Source organism: Amblyomma americanum, chromosome 3 (genome assembly GCF_052857255.1).
Source record: "Amblyomma americanum isolate KBUSLIRL-KWMA chromosome 3, ASM5285725v1, whole genome shotgun sequence".
In the NCBI taxonomy this organism is placed as follows: Eukaryota; Metazoa; Arthropoda; class Arachnida; order Ixodida; family Ixodidae; genus Amblyomma; species Amblyomma americanum.
Genome location: NC_135499.1, coordinates 147,722,088 through 147,742,754, shown reverse-complemented (window position 1 = coordinate 147,742,754; position 20,667 = coordinate 147,722,088). Strand labels below are relative to the sequence as shown.

General features: G+C 45.5%; 1 pseudogene across 1 annotated transcript in view; it reads left to right on the top strand.

Annotated features, from left to right (window-relative positions):
- Positions 1-10,493: 10,493 nt before the first annotated feature.
- The window catches only part of LOC144125137 (sodium-coupled monocarboxylate transporter 1-like), a 38,295-nt pseudogene continuing 28,121 nt past the window's right edge, over positions 10,494-20,667 (top strand). Inside the window, exons 1-2 of the transcript XR_013313339.1 lie at positions 10,494-10,614; positions 11,139-11,601. The product of XR_013313339.1 is annotated as a sodium-coupled monocarboxylate transporter 1-like (transcript). The remainder of the gene's footprint in view (positions 10,615-11,138; positions 11,602-20,667) is intronic.

Below are 20,667 nucleotides of genomic sequence, written 5' to 3'. Positions count from 1 at the left end.
CTAGCACGCAATGGCAAAAGATCTTTTACTCTGTATATCATGCCAAGAGATCTAGATAGCTTCACTCGGATATCATTTATGTGTTCAGTCCAACTAAGCTCACACCTGAAAAAGTCTCATAGAAAGCGGCATGAGTCTGCGTGCATTATTTTAGAATTATTAATGCTCAGCTTTATATCACAAAGCAGTGGTTTGTTTTTTGGTCGAAATATTACGAAGTGGGTTTTTACGTTTACGTTAGCCTCATTCACATTAAGCCAAATGTGAACCTCGTAAAGCCAGATGTTAGCACGCTTCTGTATTGAGTAAAGGTCTGCTCCTGTAAAGAAAACGTGAGTGTCATCTGCGTACAAAGCAATAGCAGGGGTTAAGGGAATATTAGCAATATCGTTTATGTACAAAAGAAAAATCAAGGAAACTAAAATTAATCCTTGTGGGATACCAAAATTTATATCCCCCAATCCTGACCGGAATTCGTGAAGCCGTGTGTATTGTAGTGTGCCTCCAAGGTAGCTCTCTATTAATGAAAGTGCCAGCCCACGGATACCATATGCAGCGAACTTTCGTAGCAAGATTCGGCGTTTAATAGAATCAAGCGCTTTTCGGTAGTCAAGAAAAATTCCCGCTGTAAGAAGCCGCTGTTCAAAGTTGTCAATAATTATTTCTTTTATACGCAGTAATGCCAATTCAGACAATTTTCCCGACTAAAAACCAAACTGCTGTTTAGAGACTATGTCTTAACTTGTATAATACAATGATACAATGATACAATCTTTTATCAATCGCGCGCTCTTCTATTTTAGAAAAAAAGCGGCAATACCAATATTGGTCTGTAATTATTTAGGTCATTTTTGCGACCACCTTTAAATGTAGCTGTGTTCGTGCTACTTTCATTCTATCAGGGAACCTGCCAGTCACTAGCATGCTGTTACAAATGCAGGTAAGTGGATCAGAAATATAAGACTGGCAGCTTCATTCGGGTCTTAAGTTGCAGAATATACAGCTGAAATGCAGACCTTGTGGCCTGAGAATTTTTGACGCACCCTGTACTTTGGAACTGGACTGTCGGAAGCCTGGTAACGGCGTCGGACATTGTGCTGTTCAAGTTGATTTGCCTTCATTGGGTTAATCTATCCATTAGCACAGCGGCGTGGGCATAGCATAGCAGATAGTTTAGTAGTGCAGCAAGTGCAGCAAGCAGGTCGGAATTTGAGTTAGACGTGGGGTGTCCTCAGCTGGGATTCAACTCAGTGCCATTCAGTAACATTAAAAAAGAGGAGAAGGAGGAAAACACTATTTAGAAAGGGTGACTGGGGGGCCGGTCCTCGTAGGCGGGGTCCTCAGTCGTGGACTCCGGTAGCTTCTGCTATCCTGCGGGCTGCGCGATCAGTCGCGGCTGATCGCCCAGGCTAGAGCTGGACAGAGCAGCTGCTTCCAATGAGGAGGTAGGTAGTGGGGTGGAGTATGGGTCGCTGCCGAGGAGGGGGAGCGGGGTGCTTAGGGCACTCCCAGATGGAGTGGTATAGAGTGGGTTGGGCGCGATTGCATTATGGGCAGTGAGAGGGGTATTGTGAAGGGAAGAAGGTACGCTTGGGGTGGAGGTTGAGAAGGAGTTGGTCTGTTAGCTGGCACCACGCCATGGCCTCCGCCCTTGATAGGGATGGGCTGCGTGTGTAGTATTTGAGTATGTGAGTGGTTCTACCGGAAGTGCGTCGTTGAGGTCGGAACGCCTGGTGCCCGGCCTGTAAGTTCTCGGGCGAGTGCGTGTGCGCGCTCGTTGCCGGGAAAGAATGCGTGTCCTGGAGCCCATACGACAGGGAGTGAGCTAAGATCAGGGAAACTCTTCGGCATTTGTTGCGCATGGAGAATGAGCTTTACAACGCGAAAGTATTTACACATCGTTGAAACGAATGCAAGTGGGCAAAGGAAAAAGCAGCGTACCAACATTGCAAGTACGCCTCATACGTAAGGAAGTGCCATTCCCCATGTGGAAAACAAGGAAGCAGAACAGATTGTCAGGCTTTAGCATTGTAGCTGGCCTTCCTTCCCCGCTCCGGGTTATACGGATTGCTAATTTTTTTAAACTATAGGAAAGAAGTCGTTTGAAAAAAAAAAGGCTTTTATATAGTCGGTTCGGCTGCCGCTGATGATGTTTCTTTGAGGTGTGGTGACGTCGATGGCGAAGATGCGCCTGAAGAAAGGAGGTTATCCGCTGTCCTGTTGGCCTTTGGCGGGTTGACACTGGTAAGTGGGGTATGGAACATGGTGACCATGCGGCAGTGCCGGTATGTCCACGAGCAGGTGCATATAACCACGTGCCCAGAAGGACAGGGATCTGTAGAACAAGGAAGAAGAAAGGATTGTCAGCCTTCCCATTGGAACCGCTGCTCCTTGCCCACACACTCACAGCATTTATCCGATCTCGTCAATCCGAAAGAAGGGGGCTCAACAGGAACATGCACGCGTCCTGCTGCGGAAACACGGGGTTGCGAATTTTCTTAAACTATAGAAAAGACAATTTGCTGACTTTGCCACCCCTAATGACGCAATAAAAAACAATGACACCAAAGCCAGTTTTTTTGGACGTTCTACATCTTTACAGCAGAAACGCTTTTTGCACCTCATGAAAACGAAGTGGGGGAACCAAGTGGATCAAAATATCAGAGACATCCGAGGCTGCGGTGACATCGCGCCACTGATGACAGTTTTGGCGACCTCAGCATGAAGGTGCCTACGCCTACAGGCATTTTGAGCCCCAGTCTCAATATTGCGCCGCAACAATATATTATTCCTGAAAAGGACATCGTCTCTAAGGATCACGAGACCTCCTAGCGCTGCCGCCAGGCATAGAAGTCTCATTTAAAGAACAAAATTAAAACCCTCACATCCATACCATACGTGTATGCAGTCTTGGTGTTCTGGTCTGGCACCTCGCGACCTAATAGGGGTTACTACCGCCCTTGTACAATGGCACTGGCATCGCGGAAACTTAAATCGATCTGTAGACAAGCGCCGCCAGACGCGTGAACTTCAAGGCAGCTGCCTATAACGCACGTTTGATGACCCTCCGTTCAAAGCATATGCCTGTTTTCATTTAATTAAGACCTGTATTGCTTTATTGCGATTTATATTTTCAATTAACTGAAACCTCTCAGGTATGTTACTTGTTGATTTGCAATCAACTTCCTAATACTTCATTTGCTGAGTGAGAAATACTCACAGGGGCCAAGGGCGATCGTGAAACGTATACGGAACTCCAGAGCCGAGGTAGGTGGTTATACGTTGACAGCCACAGCGTATTCGGTGGAACGATGCGGATATGCGTCAGAATAACTGATCAGTTCCGCCTCAAAAAAAAAATGTTTTCCAGTTGAGGTGCCGGCGCGCCATTTTGAAATATCTTACACTCGACTAACCTTTCTTCCGCCGTGCGTATACAGGTTCTACTCAGTGTCGTTTATCGTTAGGATCATTGAAAGGAAGTCGTTTCCCTTCGCCTAATAGTCAATGCTGCGACGTCACTGTTACGTCTCTAGTTTTGTTGTCATACTTATCTAGAGAGACGAATGCGTTGAAAAGATGCATTGTCTGTTCATGGAAATATTATGAATTGCACAGGTTGGCGCGTTAAAACACGTGGAGAAGGGAACGGCATTCAACGTGTAAAAGCAGCTGCCTCTCTCAACACAGGTGCTCTGCACCTACCTCACCTTTTTCTCGCACGTCTAGTGCCCACCAATAGTCGACGACCGCACGTAGCTTCAAACCACCATTCTCTTTCAGTCACTGCCGATTGTCATGAGCAGGCGTTCACGCGAACTGCGCGTGAAAATTACACGCAGGAGCGCTCTTCATTAACGGAGCCGTACTGCTTATTCACGGTTTCATTGCATTGCCGCAATCATGAACTTCCCGCACGCACGCGCCGACTGCGTCGCGGGGCACAGGCAGAACATCAAACTTCGTCAACACCACTTGTTCCATAAGGGCCTGTAGCCTGCGGCAGTCGCGGAAGCCACTGTTTAACCCCTTACCTACGCTTTAGACGGATTTGAGTGCTGAAACACCCGAAAGAGGGGGTAATTACTGCCTTTGGGAGATTCTACGATGCATGCGAGCAATTCCTCGCCGTGTCTTTAGGTCGGGGCTGATCGAGAGTGGTTCGTTGGATCGTGGGGGCTGTCTGCTTCCAATAGCCGACTGAGACGACGAAAAAAATAATGGTCGGTTTGCGTAGTTAGGCTAAATGGGAATTAGGTTCGCGAGAACTTCTGTTTTCAGTTAGGTTCCGGTGCTCGGATACAGTGTTCGCCGATGGAAGTTGTTCGGATAGCGATAATGGGTTAATATCCGTATATGCGGCAATGATCATTATTTACATTACATTAATAGATCCCTGGAGGTCCTCGTATTACTCCTGCGGCAGTGATGCAGCCGTAAAATGATGAGCCACTGCCCTGGGATAGCAGGTGTTGTCATCGGTGAGGCTTGCGAGACCCAGCTTGCTCTTCCCGAGCAACTTCTCGCGACCAATCATAAATTTAACTGCTACCTGACACCGTGGGCAGTGTCTATAGTATATAGCTGGAAGGTTTCCCACAACCCGGTGAACAGGTGGGCAGCCTCCCACAAAGTGGGCTTTAATCAAACAAGCAAGCAAACAAACGAACAAACGAACATTCATACACACGCACATACATACATACATACATACATACATACATACATACATACATACATACATACATACATACATACATACATACATACATACATACATACATACATACATACATACATACATACATACATACATACATACATACATACATACATACATACATACATACATACATACATACATACAAATGAAGAACGGCTAAATGCGCGGAATGACCACTATAACTGCTATCGCAATAAAAACGTTTAAAACCGTGTTCTTAATTACCTGTGCAGAGGAGGTTGAGCTTCGGAGAATTCGGGTTAACTGTTCTCTAGCTCCGGAATCTTGTGTAATCGGAACTTGCCTCACTTCCGAGACTTGTTTCCATGCCCTGAGTACCTTGTGTACCTTTCCTGAGAAGCCGAAGCCGAAGCTAACGAGAATCCAACACCAGGACTCAACAGGTCACTCGCTGGACAGTGAGCCGCTGAGACAGACGGACCCAGGACAGGGCCAATCTCCGTGCCTGCTCGGCATACGTGACGTAGGCATCACTCCTGGGAAGGCTATCATCGAACATCACGGCGGCACAACGACAAATACATGGACTGAACTGGCAACTTTTCAGGCGGCTGTTCGAAACAGAATGTATGCTCCGAAGAGCGCAGCGAGATATACGGAGCCTCTCCCAGGACTGCACCTCACGAACGAACCGGTCGCCAGGTCGGGGTGCGCCTGTACCCATTCGGTGGGTACCCGTCGATGGGTTTCGATCTTGCCACCTCCCGCAGCCGAGGCGGGCGACCAAACTACTAGGCCACAGCTGCAGCCTTCTTTACTTCATTAGATGAAGCATGCTCTTCATATTCATATAGTTATTCCATTTTATGCTTTGGGGCAATAAACACATCAGCTTAATAAATATTTGGGTTATTTACAGCTTGTGCATAGGTGTTCTAAAAGATAAGGTGCGCCGTTGAGCACCTAAAAATTCGAGCATTGAATTCGATGTGCTGGGCTCTACGGAGTCGAAAATACGCGGTTCTCGATCAACCGCGGGACTCGGTGTATATGCGACCGCGCTCAGTAGCAGCTTCGGACAATCTCAACTTTATACCCTCGACCCGTAACCATCCCCACATTATCGCCGGAACTTTTCTCACCGGGACAAGGCTGAGTTTTCGTTCCGACCCTATCGACACACAGAGGCCGCAGTATGACAACACTGCCGAAGTCGGTCGCACTGGGTCCCCAATACGCCTCGTGTTTCTAAAGTGGACGCGAGCGAACGAGGCGGTCACCTCCGGTTTCACCTCACAGAGTGCACAAAAGTAGGCGCGCTCCGGCGGTGTGTAACGCGCTTCGCTTATATTCGAAAGAGAAAGGTTAGCTGGAGGACCAAAAGAACAGAGTTCCCAGTAGAAACAGGACGCCATCCGGAGGACCAAGTTGCAGCTGGCAAACGGGTGCAGCGGCTTCTTCAAAGAATGCGCTCTCGTACAGAGTAAATTCCTCGGAGCTGTCCTCTAAGCCATACTCACTCTCCGGCATCACCGTTGGGCGTAGGCTACGCGACTCGAAATGTTCCAGCATGGTTGAGACAGCAATCCAGTTCCTCAGCTCAGCTTCCTCCATGTCGTCTCTCTTTTGTGTCATCGTTTGTGAACACAGTGCACAGTGCAAAATGAGCTGAATCATCTCTTTTTAAAAGGCTTGCTCGCAGTGCTCCCTTCTGGACCACTTGAACAAGGTGGAGCGTCGTGGGATAAGTTACCACACATACTGTGCCTCTGTGGGCAGGGAATTCGAGTTTGTTTTACTATTTATTTATTTACTAAGTGTTTTTATTTTAGTATTTAGCTGTCATATTTTTGTTACTCTTTTTCTGATTAAGCACTGCTTAAAGGTGCACATGTTTTATGCACATACAAATTAAACGGAGTGCGCATCTTTATAAAGATGTACTCGAAATGACTAATCGAATGCATTAAAAAGTTTGCTCATTATCTGTTTCAATTGTGCTAATCGCGCTCATGTACTGGTGTCAGACATTCGATGACTTCTGCTGAGGCGTGGTTGGTTTAGGTACCGGGAAACGAAACGCTTTAAGACTGGCCCGTTATTGCACTACCTCCGGGATCGGCCTTGTCTTTAGCGCGTCTTTACTATCCTGTCTTTCTATCCCATCTTTCAACTCTCCTTCTATCTACACGTGGTAGCGATTGTGGCTCGGCTTGAGCCAGTGAGCAGGCCTGTGCACTTTCCTTTCTTTCTTCCTGGCAGCAACAGACAGACAGACAGACAGACAGACAGACAGACAGACAGACAGACAGACAGACAGACAGACAGACAGACAGACAGACAGACAGACAGACAGACAGACAGACAGACAGACAGACAGACAGACAGACAGACAGACAGACAGACAGACAGACAGACAGACAGACAGACAGACAGACAGACAGACAGACAGACAGACAGACAGACAGACAGACAGACAGACAGACAGACAGACAGACAGACAGACAGACAGACAGACAGACAGACAGACAGACAGACAGACAGACAGACAGACAGACAGACAGACAGACAGACAGACAGACAGACAGACAGACAGACAGACAGACAGACAGACAGACAGACAGACAGACAGACAGACAGACAGACAGACAGACAGACAGACAGACAGACAGACAGACAGACAGACAGACAGACAGACAGACAGACAGACAGACAGACAGACAGACAGACAGACAGACAGACAGACAGACAGACAGACAGACAGACAGACAGACAGACAGACAGACAGACAGACAGACAGACAGACAGACAGACAGACAGACAGACAGACAGACAGACAGACAGACAGACAGACAGACAGACAGACAGACAGACAGACAGACAGACAGACAGACAGACAGACAGACAGACAGACAGACAGACAGACAGACAGACAGACAGACAGACAGACAGACAGACAGACAGACAGACAGACAGACAGACAGACAGACAGACAGACAGACAGACAGACAGACAGACAGACAGACAGACAGACAGACAGACAGACAGACAGACAGACAGACAGACAGACAGACAGACAGACTATGAAGCTAACGAGCTCAGTCACACTGTTCTTTACATTGATAACGCCATAGAATTGAAGCGTTTGTCAAAAATCTCATGTGACAAACTGTTGGCGGTAGGGGGCGCTGTCCCCTCTGGAGAGATGTTTTGGGGTAGGGGTTGGGGGAGGCGCCCACCCCTCTTGCCCTGTTCCGGAGTCACGGCGAGTGGGCGATGTGAGAGTGTATGAAGGCGTGTTACAACATTAGTAACGTGCTATTTGAGAACAAGCAGCGGTGCTTGCGGAGATTAATTGCTTTGCCCATCTGGAAGGTTATTTCGTGAATGTGCCCATGCCATGCCAATTGAGAGTCACAGCATGCGCCGTTTTTGCGTTTGAACACTTTGTACTACAGTGTCATTATTCAAAAGCCTTTTTTTAGTTAATCGTGTGCTTTCTTTTTAACGGAAATACTATGTAGTTGATGTTAGTAATGTTGGCACAAAGTTTGTTAATCTATAACTAGTGATAGATATTTTTCAGACGCTTTCTTTGCCTTGATATACACTTCTATTGCGTTATCTGATTCATTCATTCAATGCGGCCAGAGAGGCCTGGAAACAGGCATTCGTGGACTAGCTGGTGATGATAATGGGTAGACAATGTGCAGGCACCTCTACACTGTTTCCTGAATGGTGCAATGTACGCCACTTACAGCGTGTGCCCTTCCACGTGAGGCGAGAAATGCACCCAAACTCCTTTTCATGGCCACACACAACTAACGCACCGTCACCGCAGGTCTAGAGCTGACAGAAAGGTTAGTACTCAAAGTTCGAAGTCCCATGATGCTTTAAGTTATCAAACCTGCTTCAGAAGTAACCATTTGGCAGTGCACAATGACGAATTTTACTCATAGCTTCGGAGCAGTTCTTGAAAGTTTACTGCTGTTGCTTGGTTTGCTATGATTCGTGGGCTCTGACAGAGTTGCTTCCGGTGTTTTGCCTTCTTAGCGCCTGCTTGAATGTGTGGTAGGAGGTCCTCATTCCGGTTATTTCTTGTCTTCACGACTTCCATTCCTCATGCAGAGCTGGTATGATGACCCTCCCATACCACAACTGGATGATGCAGCTGACCAGACAGCGCGACAACAGAAACAAGATAAAAGGTGAAGGGAGGCAGAATATATTACTCACTTCTTGTTGCCGCTGCGACAATTAAACTGATGATCGTTGCTGCCCGAAGGGTTCTTCATGCGTGGTTGAGGCCAGAACAAAAGCTATTACAGAGATCGACTCATGAGAACAGCGGTTATCCCACCTGTAAAATTCAAAATACAAGGATATGAAAATATCGAAAAAAATGCATTTCACTTGTCCATATGAACTATTCTGCGACTAGACTGAGGCCGCTACCAATCAGTACTGCGTCTTGAACACACGCAATAGAAACTTTCCTGCTAGAGCTTTCTGGTCAAGAGCATCCCGCTGTCCATGATAAACTCGTATAGCCGAGATTTGTGACGGTATCATCACTTCGATGCTTACACGCTAAGGCATGTAGGCGCCTTTGGTGGGTTATGTGCGAACCGACAGTGGCCCGGCCTATGATATGAGTGGAAGTAGAGCTGTAGAATTTTCTCTCGCTCATATTTTCGTGTCATCCTTTTACTTGAACTTTGTTATTTTTTGGTTATGTTGTCGTGCATTGACTCTGCGATATCTGCTGCTTGCAAAGCGCAGAATTGCTCTCGAGAAAGAGCTTCAGCCACGGGGTACCAAAGGGAAGCGCCGCTAATACCTTCTTTTACTCGTGTACTGCAGATAATCATAAATTCGCCGTCCCCATTATCATTGTACCGCTGGCGCTTCGCTTAATGTGACCGAAACGTACGTTACACGGTGACATAAGGCGTGGTAGAGTGGCTGTGGCATCAGGTAGCGCTACTACTCGGACGATGTAAAACAAAGGTCGCCTGCAGCTTATTCGGAACTACTCTCGTTTCTAGGCGAAGATGCGCTTTTTGTGCCTGTCCCGCACTGTTACAAAATTTTTTTAGACAGTCTATAGGCTGCTCAAAAGCTTCTGTCTATAAAGTGTATAGACTCTCTACAGAGAAATTCTAGAGGACCGTCTATAGGCAATACAAACCCTATAGACAAACGATAGACAATCTATAGATTCATGGTCATACACATTTAGTTGACTTCTGTCTATATACAGTCTTTAAACAATGAATAGACAAAAGAAATATCTATATGAAGGTAACAGCCTATAGATTGTCTATAGACCATTTCCATAAAGGAAGCGACGAAGTGTCAGCAGCGGATCAATTGGCCTCCAAGGGCACAGGGATACCCCACATCCACGCATCTAACCCCTTCCGCCACAAAAGCCGCTCACCTCACGCACGGAGGGTCAAGTCATGTTTCACGTGAAGGTCTAAGCTCAAAGGCCAGTGAGTGAAGTAAGCGCACGTAAACAATGTTATACAACACAAATGAAGCTCACTCATTACTTGCACGCATCACTGTGCAGCCGCATGGACCCCTGTTATCCTATGCATTACGGGCTCACTAACAGCCAATAGCAGTGGGCCAAGGTTGCTGGCTATCGTCACTCTGTCAGGGTCATGGGAAACGACACTGCGCTGTTACGACAGCGGAAGTGGCGCCTGCGTAGCCTGCGTTCTCGCTTGTGCTGTGAGCGGTGCGCCCTAATCTGCATAAGGCGTGCTTTGGCTCCCATGTGCCGCCATCAACACACTAGGCGACAGACGGACCCGTACTGTTGGAGGCGACAGATCGAGAGGTATGGCGCGGAGGGGACCCGGAATGGCACCGAGAACTGCGCATGAGAGTACTCTGGAGAGCAAGGCGTCGCGATAAAGGTTAGCTCTCTTCTGAGAACAGTCACGCTAGGAAGAGCGTAACGACTTGAATGACCACTTTAATTCTTGCCGTCAAATATGACAAACTGGGTCCCGTATATATTTCACTTGTTCTAGCTTTAAAGGAAATCGACAAGCTTGTCTCTCATTGATGAGCGTTAAGCCGGAACCAAAGGATCCCAGAGAGCGGCCGTCTTGCTTTTCACGAAGGTGTACCAACGGTGACTGGCGGCAGATTTGAATAATGGGGATTATTCTTTAAGTTTTAGCTCTGCCCTCTATCAGGACATCTACGAGCTGCTTAAAAGGTTAGCCTGTAAGGCGGGGAAAAATATTCCAATAACCATCGACCATCTACTGATGACATTGTGAGCATTAGTAAGATAGTATGGTATTTGCTGGTAGGCCCCTCGTATACGAAGGTACGATTCGTAAATGTGTGAGGTAAGACCTGATTGAGCACGGTCAGTTACCGTTTTCCTCAAATATTACGCCTAACTTTCTGTAAACAATCGCTGCTGCAGGAGGCCGGTCCAGTCTCGAGCTTGACAACGGGTCGAGAGATTCACTTAAAGAAAGCCGCATCCTTGTCGACAGCCAAAGGACGACACCATGGACAGCGTGGTCCTCCTGTCCTCAACCGACCTTGTGTCGCGCTTTACACCTTACGACTACGCCGTCTTTGTGTGTGCGCTGCTGGGTTCTGGAGCCATTGGCCTGTACCAGGCCTTCGCCGGCGGTTCCGGAGGAAGCCAGTCCCTGCAAGACATGCTGACCGGCGGCCGCCAGCTGCCCCCATGGCCCGTCACCACATCGCTCATGGCCAGCTTCATATCGGCCGCGTACCTGCTCGGCAACGCGACCGAGATATACAGCAACGGGACCATGTACTTTATGGTGTTCCTTTCGTACTTTCTGGTGATTCCGGTCACAGCGTACCTGTACATGCCCGTATTCTACAACCTCAACGTGTGCACCGCTTACGAGGTGAGCAGCTTGATCACTCCGGGAACGGGCGTAGTCAGTAGCGCATGTGCTTCGTATGCTGAGTGAGGTTTTTGTACTCACACTTTAACACCGTGCGCACGACTAGGTGCCGCACTGGTTTTTGTGAGCGTGTGTTTTGGGGGAGCATATGATGCACACCTACCGGCCCATATGTAACCAGAACGAATAAGCTGCCTCCAAGTGTTATCTCTTCCTAATGTCATGTTACATGAAGAGAACAGAGTGGCTCAGGGAATACAGGAAAGCTAATGATATCCTAGCTGATATCAAGAGGAAGAAATTGACAAAGGCTGGGCATGTAATACGAAGGGAAGTTAACCGACGACCCCTTGGGGTAACGGAGTGGGTTCCAAGAAACAAGCGTCTGGTGGGCGCAGAGGACTACGAAGCTTGGGGGGATAAGGTGGTCACAGCTAGCTCAAGGCAGGATTACTTGGAGATAAATAGAAGAGGCCTTTGTCCGGCAGTGAATTTATATAGACTCGTGATGATGATGATGTCCTAACGTCACTGAAACAGTATAATCACTCTTTAAAAAGAAAATGAAGCCACATTCATATCTCGATTACTTTTGCGGTGCACAGCGTATAATTTAATCTTTATGGTCTAGCTTGCTATACTAGTAGCCAGACTAACGGCTCTTTTAGTTTTGATTAAACTCTGTCTGCAACACTCATACAAAAAGCGTACAGCTTGAGCGAAACAAGGAATAAAGACTAAAAGCTGGTCAATCAAGCAGACGTCACGTGAGCAAAAATAGCTTTGATGCGGTATTTTTGAATCAGCAGTGGGATTTTACTTACTTTTAAAATTCATTTTTATTTTAGGTTCTTAATTGCGTCTTTCCGACTTCGCGTTCCGCAGGGGACATTATCACTGAGCGCCTCTTCATCCTGTTCCTATCCCTGTCAGGGTCTTTCGTTGACTCAGACGCCGGCAAGCGCGCTAGTCTGGTGCTCCCGCTGTGGGTGGTACTACTATCCCCCCCCCCCCTACCTTTTTCTTTCGCACTCATCTCGCTTCAACGGCGGCGGCTCCGGCGTGAGTGCTAGTTTTTCCGGCAATCACTATGGGCGGTAATGCAGCGCACCTCCTCTCCTTTTATCCTCGACCACGCCCTTTCACGACGCCCACAACAGATTGTGAGGAAATGAGCGCCATACTGCTTACTCAGTAAATAATCTGGGTTCCTTCATAATGACTTCAAAAATCTAAAAACAAGAATCAGTTTTTCGGCCATTTCACATGGCTATAACAGGTGTCCCAGCTAAATGTAACCAAGCTTTTAAAAAAGATGAACTGTCTCAATCCAGGGATACCAACTGAGGGTTTTTTAGAGTCGCGTGGCCTAGTCTGTAGTATTTTTTTTCGTTCTTCAAACTTAATCAATTAGTTAAGTCTAATTCGCTAACTTTTTAATTACTGACTTGAGGAACAAAGTGTCAATGTGAAACTTGTAGATCGTCTCAAAAAGAACTAGCATTGCGGTTTCCATCAAGGTGCGATTTACACAGCTTTATTTATTGGCCGTAAAAGAAAGCTATCACGTGACCTCCTGCTGCGCCACATCTCTGCCCCAATATGCACGCAAAGGCTCATTGGGGGAGAGTAATTCAGTAAAAATAGATTTTGCTCTCTAAGACGGGTCTTGGAACGTTTAAATTGCACCATTGTCACGTGGACGCTTTTTTTTTATTGTGCGAACTAGGATTCAAGGCCGTAAAAAAAACTGCTTTACATTAACGGTATCTTGGTGCAAACGTTGCAGTCAACTGTTTTTCAAAGTGATCTACAATTTTTTCATTGACACTTTGTTCCCCAGGGTAATAATTAAAAAGTTAGCTAATTAAGCTTAACGAATTAATTAATTTGAAAAGCGAAAAAAAAAACACTGCAGACTAGGTCACGCGATTCTAAACAACCCTCAGTTGTTGAACAACGTTGAAATTCGGGTTTGTTGGTTCATACTTCCGAGTGATAGCGCAAACTGGACAAGGGACCAAGAACGAGTAGACACACACAGCGCTGTGTGTGTCTACTCCTTCTTGGTCCCTTGTCCAGTTTGCGCTATTGTTCCGAAGTATGAACTCTCAGTTGGTCTCACGCAGCTAGGACATTCCGTGTTTTTTAAAAGCTTGGTTACATTTAGCTGGGACACCTGGTATTATTGGTGGTTGGTTGACACATTAGATTTACTTAATATTTATTTATATACCATTGCTTGATCTCCAAAACTCTGATATGCGATTTTTTTGGTCCAGAAAAATATTTTGAAGCACAAAAAAAAAAGCCATGATTACGACGAGGCGGACTCCCGCGCTTACGCGCGCTGCTGTTTTGGCTGACTTGCGCTACGGAAAATTGCAAAAATATTGCCACGAGGGACTAAAATTTTTTTTACAGAATATCTATGATTGGTGCAGAGTGCGCTTAGTTAGTTTGGTAGATTGTTAGTATTATTTTTTTCCCAAAAATTTTCAAAAACGACGCACGAAATGTTTTTTTGCTAACCTCGGAGCTGTATGTTTAAAAGAAGAAATAAGGTACAACAGAGAACATTTAAAGCTGCATTCTACACGAATTTACCTGCTACTACAGTGTGTAAAATTCGCTGACCTATAATTTTCGCATATAGAAATAATAATGGGCAAACTACAAGAACTCACAGAACCACAGGAACTTTGGGCAGCCAATTATAATTTTTATATTTTTATATAAAAAATAATTTTTATATTTTTATATTGATTCCAGATTTTGTGTAAAAATGTTGTACATTCATAAGTAAATTTATAATAATTTAAATTCATAGCTTAAATAATAGTGCTGGTGTACCAGATTGAGCATCTTTTCAGAGACCATATTTTACGCCCACTGCAGTTGCTGCCATATTCAGTTATGAATGACTTCAAGCATGTTCGAAAGAAATGCCTAAAAGACTGAGAGGTCATTTCGATTAACAGTAGAACGCATGCACTTATTTTTATCGTCTTGTAAACCTTATTCTGTATGAAATTTCTAGAACTTTGCACATACAACGCTTTTTGCTATGTTTCCGACTTCTGAATTTAAGCAAAAATAAACTATAACTGTTATATGCACAATTTTCTGCTAAACGATATAAAACTCACTGATATATCGCAAACTTCAAGAAACCACAGAATAACAAAGATTTTTCGAAGGCGAATAAGAGAACTTCTCATTATTATTTGTGTATTTTATCGACGCATTTCATATAACATGGATATTCATAAGGTGTGTGAAGATATATTCCATACTATTGCTGGCAGATAAAGCACGTCTAATGAGACCCTTATGAACCACTCGACCTATCTTGTTGCTATGAAGGTGGCTGCTTTCCGCAGCGTGTAAACACGCCGGTTGTTTTAGATGAGAAGCTTTATTTATTTACTAATGCATACTGCCGGGACAGCCAAAGGAGAATCTGCCGTTGTGCAAATACACATATTTTCGGAATTATCTGCAAGTGAAATACAACAAAAACAAACAAATTACGAACTCTTTGAAAATTAGCAATTCTTGCACGTGACTGACAGCACGCGATATGACAAAATCTTGTCAGAAACAAAAGTAAGCGCTCAAACGAATGCTTGAAAAGTGCACGAATCATCAGTCGTACTGGAAAACTTGCGATGTGAAAAGAAAAAAAGGTGCATGGCCGAATTCAGAAAGTACATACAATTGTGATCAAGAGCAGGTCCCACCGAAAGGAAAGGAAAAAGAAACAACGCACATAGAACACCTAGAGGATAAGAACTAAAAAGGCTTGTATACAAATATTTTCATGTACTCATAAAATATTCCCGCACTAGGCGGAACTGTCTGCTATACCCTATCTTCCAAGATTTACTTTGTAATAGCCACACAAAATATGATAAAAGAAAATCCTTTTGTGTTCCATTTTCTTTTTAACAGAGTTAGTCCTGCCTTTTTCTTAAGTTATGAAGCTGACCGAAATCTAGAATATGTATAGAAAGTTAACCTAAGGGCCGTGTTCTGCACACGTTCACATTTCAAAATATTCTCTTCAGTGTATGGCTCCCAAACGGAGCTTGCGTAAGTAAGTCGGGGGAGGACTATCATTTTGGTTTAGAGCCAAGTAAATAAATAACGTTATATGTAAAATCCAATCGGCCAAATAACTTAAAGCACTCAGTGCTATGCAGCCAATGCTTCAGTTTATTCAATACATATGCGCACATTAAGATTTCTGCCACTCAAAACTTCAGAGAAAGCACATTCGAAGGCAGGCTAGGAGGCTTTAACGCTTCGCACGAGTAAACCGATGTTTTCATCTCATAGTGAGACGCTCATGGTATTTCCGTCATACCAAATTCCTGACTACATAACTTATTGTACACATGGTCTCTTCTCCTGTTAGCAAAAGTGGCCTACAGCAACAAACCTGCAGCCATTAGCATGCTTTCAAAGCTTATGCATATTAATATAATGCCAAAAACCTGCTGTGAATATAAATGTATTATTTAGAACGCTTTTTTAGTCGTCTTCCGAAATCTTTGCTGTTTTGCAGATGCTTGAAATTTGCGCGGTCCAATTTGTGTAGTCATGGACGGTTTTGGTTTTATGAGGTTCGTGCAATGCTTCTTTCTAGATCACTGAAAGGTTTACATTTTCCTCACAACGAGCCGAACCAGGACAAGCCAAAAGCCTTAGGCTCAGCAGACTACTATGCATTTGATGTTGTTGCCATCAGCACTTGCAAGAATTTATCAAAGATGCTTCTGTAATCCTATGAACAAAATGTTTCTCACGCATAGCAAATTGCTATGCACAAATTGCACAAATTGCTATGCACAAGTCCCAAAGCGGCTCGTGCTATGACGGACGCAGTAGTGAAGGGCTCCGGAAATTTCTACCACCTGGGGTTCTTTAACGTGCACTGACATCGCACAGCACACGGGCCTCTAGAATTTCGCCTCCATCGAAATTCGACCACCGCGGATGGGATCGAACTCGCGTCTTTCGGGTCAGCAGCCGAGTGCCATAACCACTGAGCCATCGTGGCGGCTGTAGTCATGAAAGATATGGCACAATATTTTGCATCGTTTAGCTGGTAGCAGTGTATGTAGCGCAGTGAAAATAAGGTACAGTTGCAGTTAATTTCCTTCTATGAATAAAAGCCTCCAAAGTTAGCGAATAAATATTCGTGCGTGCCAAGTTTCCAAACTTTTTGATGAACAATAAAAGTAACAAAAAGTAACAAAAATAAAGGTAACAAAAAAAAGCACTCTTTTCAACTCGCGTCGTTCGAAGAAGAATGATGATAATGAAAGACGGTATCAGCGCGAATATTCTCGCGGTATCTTGATTTTGTAAGCAATTTGCTAAGCGTGAGAAAACTTTTGTTCAAAGGATTACAGAAGCACTTTCGAAGACTTCTTGCAAGTGCTGATGGCAACAACATCAAATGCATAGTAGTCGGCTGAGCCTACCGCTTTTGTCTTGTCCTAGTTCGGCTCGTTGTGAGGAAAATGTAAACCTTTCAGTCATCTAGAAAGAAGTATTTCACGAATGATCATGCTGATTTTAAGCACAATTAGTAAACAAAATTAACATTACAGCCGATTTAGCTTACTTGCCCAAATACGAAGTATGTGCGCTAGCACGTCGCGTTTTATTTCGCTTTCGGTTCGAGGTTAGGACTCCAAGGTCAGGCTTCAGGCAAGATTGGCGAAATCGGTGATTAGGGACCTTAGTCCCTCCCCTCCTGCACCTATTTCTCTCTTTTTTCTTTTCCTCCCAGCTTCCTCTCTTCCCTTACGGCGTGGTTGAGGCGTCCGCCATGAAGTGAGAGAGTTGTTGCACCATTTCCTCTCCTTGAAAACCACACCTTAGTGATAGCACACTACAAAATTTTGGAACCGCTTAACGCACCTCGGGAGGGCAGTGCGATAGCGTTGTGTTCTGGGTCCATTGCGAACGAATGAAAGTTTATGAAGACGACGACATGCAATGCACAGCGAAGGAGATGGCCGTTAAACACGAGGGATGATTGGACAGCATAGTGCTCTCGTGCAGTGGCCAATGAAGCTGGTCTGTTCGCGCCACCCCGGGTTCGAATCCCAGCCGCGGTGCAGTCACCGCCATGTTTATTTCTACGGGTCTCGCGTGCTTCAGAAAAACAGTGTTTTTTTTTTTTCAAGATTGGAAGCCTTAGTGCTGGCGCACAAATATAAGGGTTCCACCCAGCTGTACAAGCTTTTATAAAAAAACTGAATATCTCTTGAAGCTTCGTTTGAACCGTCGAGAGGTGGCCTATGTAGCTTACTGTGGGGCTTGCAGCCACAAAACAAAATCACCTCAGCGCTCCTTTAAAATAGTTTGGGAAAATGTAGAAACTGTATCCATACAGACGGCAGAAACGCTTATATGTTATAGAATAGAAGCCTTAGCATGTTCTTTGGAGCATCTTTCGAGCCTATAGCTTTTACGCAAGAGCGAGCTGCTACGCCTACACACAGGCTAATAGACGACGATGACGATGAGAGCAGGCTGTAACCAAAATTTGAGTCTAGGTCACAAAATTGTTCATTTACTCCACTCCTTGCCAGTGAGTGCGTTTGTATCAGCAATGCACCCTGGCCAATCCTCTGACGTGGGTATGTGCCATTAAGCCTGATGACATCATCATCATCAACCATTGCGGTGGGAGGTCATCGCAGTTGGGACCTAGCCGCTAGCGTGTGTACATAGGTCATTTTTTTCTCTATATTCCTTAGATTAATTTGTCAAACTTAAAGTAATAACTATGTGCCCAACCGTTTTGACGCAGAAATGCATTCTTGAACCCAGGAGTTCCCTGGTTCGAACCCGATCGCGGCGGCTGCGTTTTGATGGAAGCAACACGCTAAAGATCCCCAGTGCACGTTAAAGATCCCAAGGTGGTCGAAAATTACCGGACCCCTCCACTATGGCACCTCTTCCATTCTTTCATTCCCTCCTTTATTCCTTCCCTTACGGTGCGGTTCAGGTGTCCAACGATATACGAGACAGATATTGCGCCATTTCCTTTCCCCCAAGACCAATTCTTCTTCTTCTTCTTCTTCTTCTTCTTCTTCTTCTTCTTCTTCTTCTTCTTCTTCTTCTTCTTATTATTATTATTATTATTATTATTATTATTATTATTATTATTATTATTATTATTATTATTATTATTATTATTATTATTATTATTATTATCGGCGGATATTCATGATTATCAGCCTGGCTACGCCCACTGCAGAACGAAGACCTCTCATATCTCTGCAATCAACCCTGTCCTGTGCTAGCTGCAGCCGCCTTCTCCCAGCAAACTTCTTAATCTTATCCGGCCACCTAACTTTCTGCCGTCCCCTGCTACGCTTACGTTCTTTTGGTATCCAGTCCGTTACCCTCATGACCATCGGTTATCTTGCCTTAGCATAGAGGGGCCAAAGCCCATTTCATATTCTTGATTTCGACTACGATGTTGTTAACCCGCTTATGTTTCCTGACCCATTTTGCCCTCTTCTTGTCTTTTAACGTTACACCTAACATTTTCCTTTTCATAGCGCTCTGCTTTGTCCAATATAAGCTGTACCTTTTAAGTTAGCCTCCACGTTTCTGCCCCTAACATGTGTGCCTTTAAGATCCAGCCGTTATACACTTTTTCAGGATGGATTGATAAAGTTGTTTTCTCAAAAGTAGGTAGAGGCTTTCGTGGCGTGAGGCGGTCAAATGGTCGTAGCCAAAACATGGATACGCCTGAATGGGAGTAAAAATAAAGTCGTCCTCTAGTGCACTATATTTTATAAAAGGAAGTCCGACAGTCTATCTGTTTAGAGTGTAGAGCGTTCTGTTATAGTGCAGGCTCTTTTGGGCCCTGACGAGCTCGATGGCTCACTCCGTTGCCCGGCGTTGCACGACCGGGTCTGAGCGCGGCCTTCCAAGCTGGAGATTAGTTAGCTACAGTTCCTTACGAGGGGAGGGCGGATCTGCTGGGCAGTCCGTCAAAATATGTGGTATGTTGGCTCGGGAGCCACATTGTTTGCATAGGGGAGAGTGCGGGGTCGAGTACATGGCGGCATACTGAACAGGATTAGAGTGGGAGTGGGTCTGGAGCTACCTCCTTATGACCTCCTGTTGATGGGTGAGAGATTTATGCCCAGGAGGGAGCACCGTTCTCACCAGGCGGTATTACTGGGTGACTTCGTGGTAGGTGATCATGCGGTCTCTAACGGAGCGGAACGGAGCTCCCAGGGGATTTGAGGGTGCCCATTCGCCCTGTTGGTAAGGCCTCAGGCTATAGCATAGGCTGCCTCGTATTAGCTTTTGCCCAGATAAACTGGGCAGGGAATGGGAGGGTATGGGGTGAGGACGTGGGCATAAAAAGAGCTACAGGGGCATCCTGCTTTTTGAGACATTTAGAATAGCAGTGTTGGAGTCACTGATCATTTACTCGCCGCCGGAGGAGGCGCGGGTCACAGCAACGGCGACCTCTTCAGCCTCCTTCGGCGCGGCAGTAGTGAGAGATATAGTAGAAAGGGGTAGTCTCTGCTAACCACCGCTACTACAAAGACAGCGCCCGTCCCTGTGCTTCCATGTTTGACTTCTGTCCTGTTCTTAGCGCTGTTCCTACACCAGTATGGTTAAGGTATTGGACGGCGTCAACATAGACCACATCTTCTGGTTGGTAGCACTGATCGTGAAGAGATTTAGCCTGTTCCTTCCGCCTGATCTCGTGATGTTGGGGGCGCATTTTGCGGTGGATGGTGAGGCTTTTGAGGTGAGTTGCACGTAGGGTTGCAGGATATGATACCGCTAATCGCGAACGCCTGTACAAAGCGCCGTAAGTCAGCCTCCTGCATAACTCGATTTCTGCTGGTAATGCGTCATATCGTACGGATGGCCTGTGTATCGATGTCTGTTAATAAGGCGTCTGATCATACGGACGGTCTGCGCGATGCAGACCTTTAATTTGACTATTGTGTCGCCGTTATTAGTGTTATTTTGGATTAGCATACCGAGGACCCAAATAGTGGGACCTGC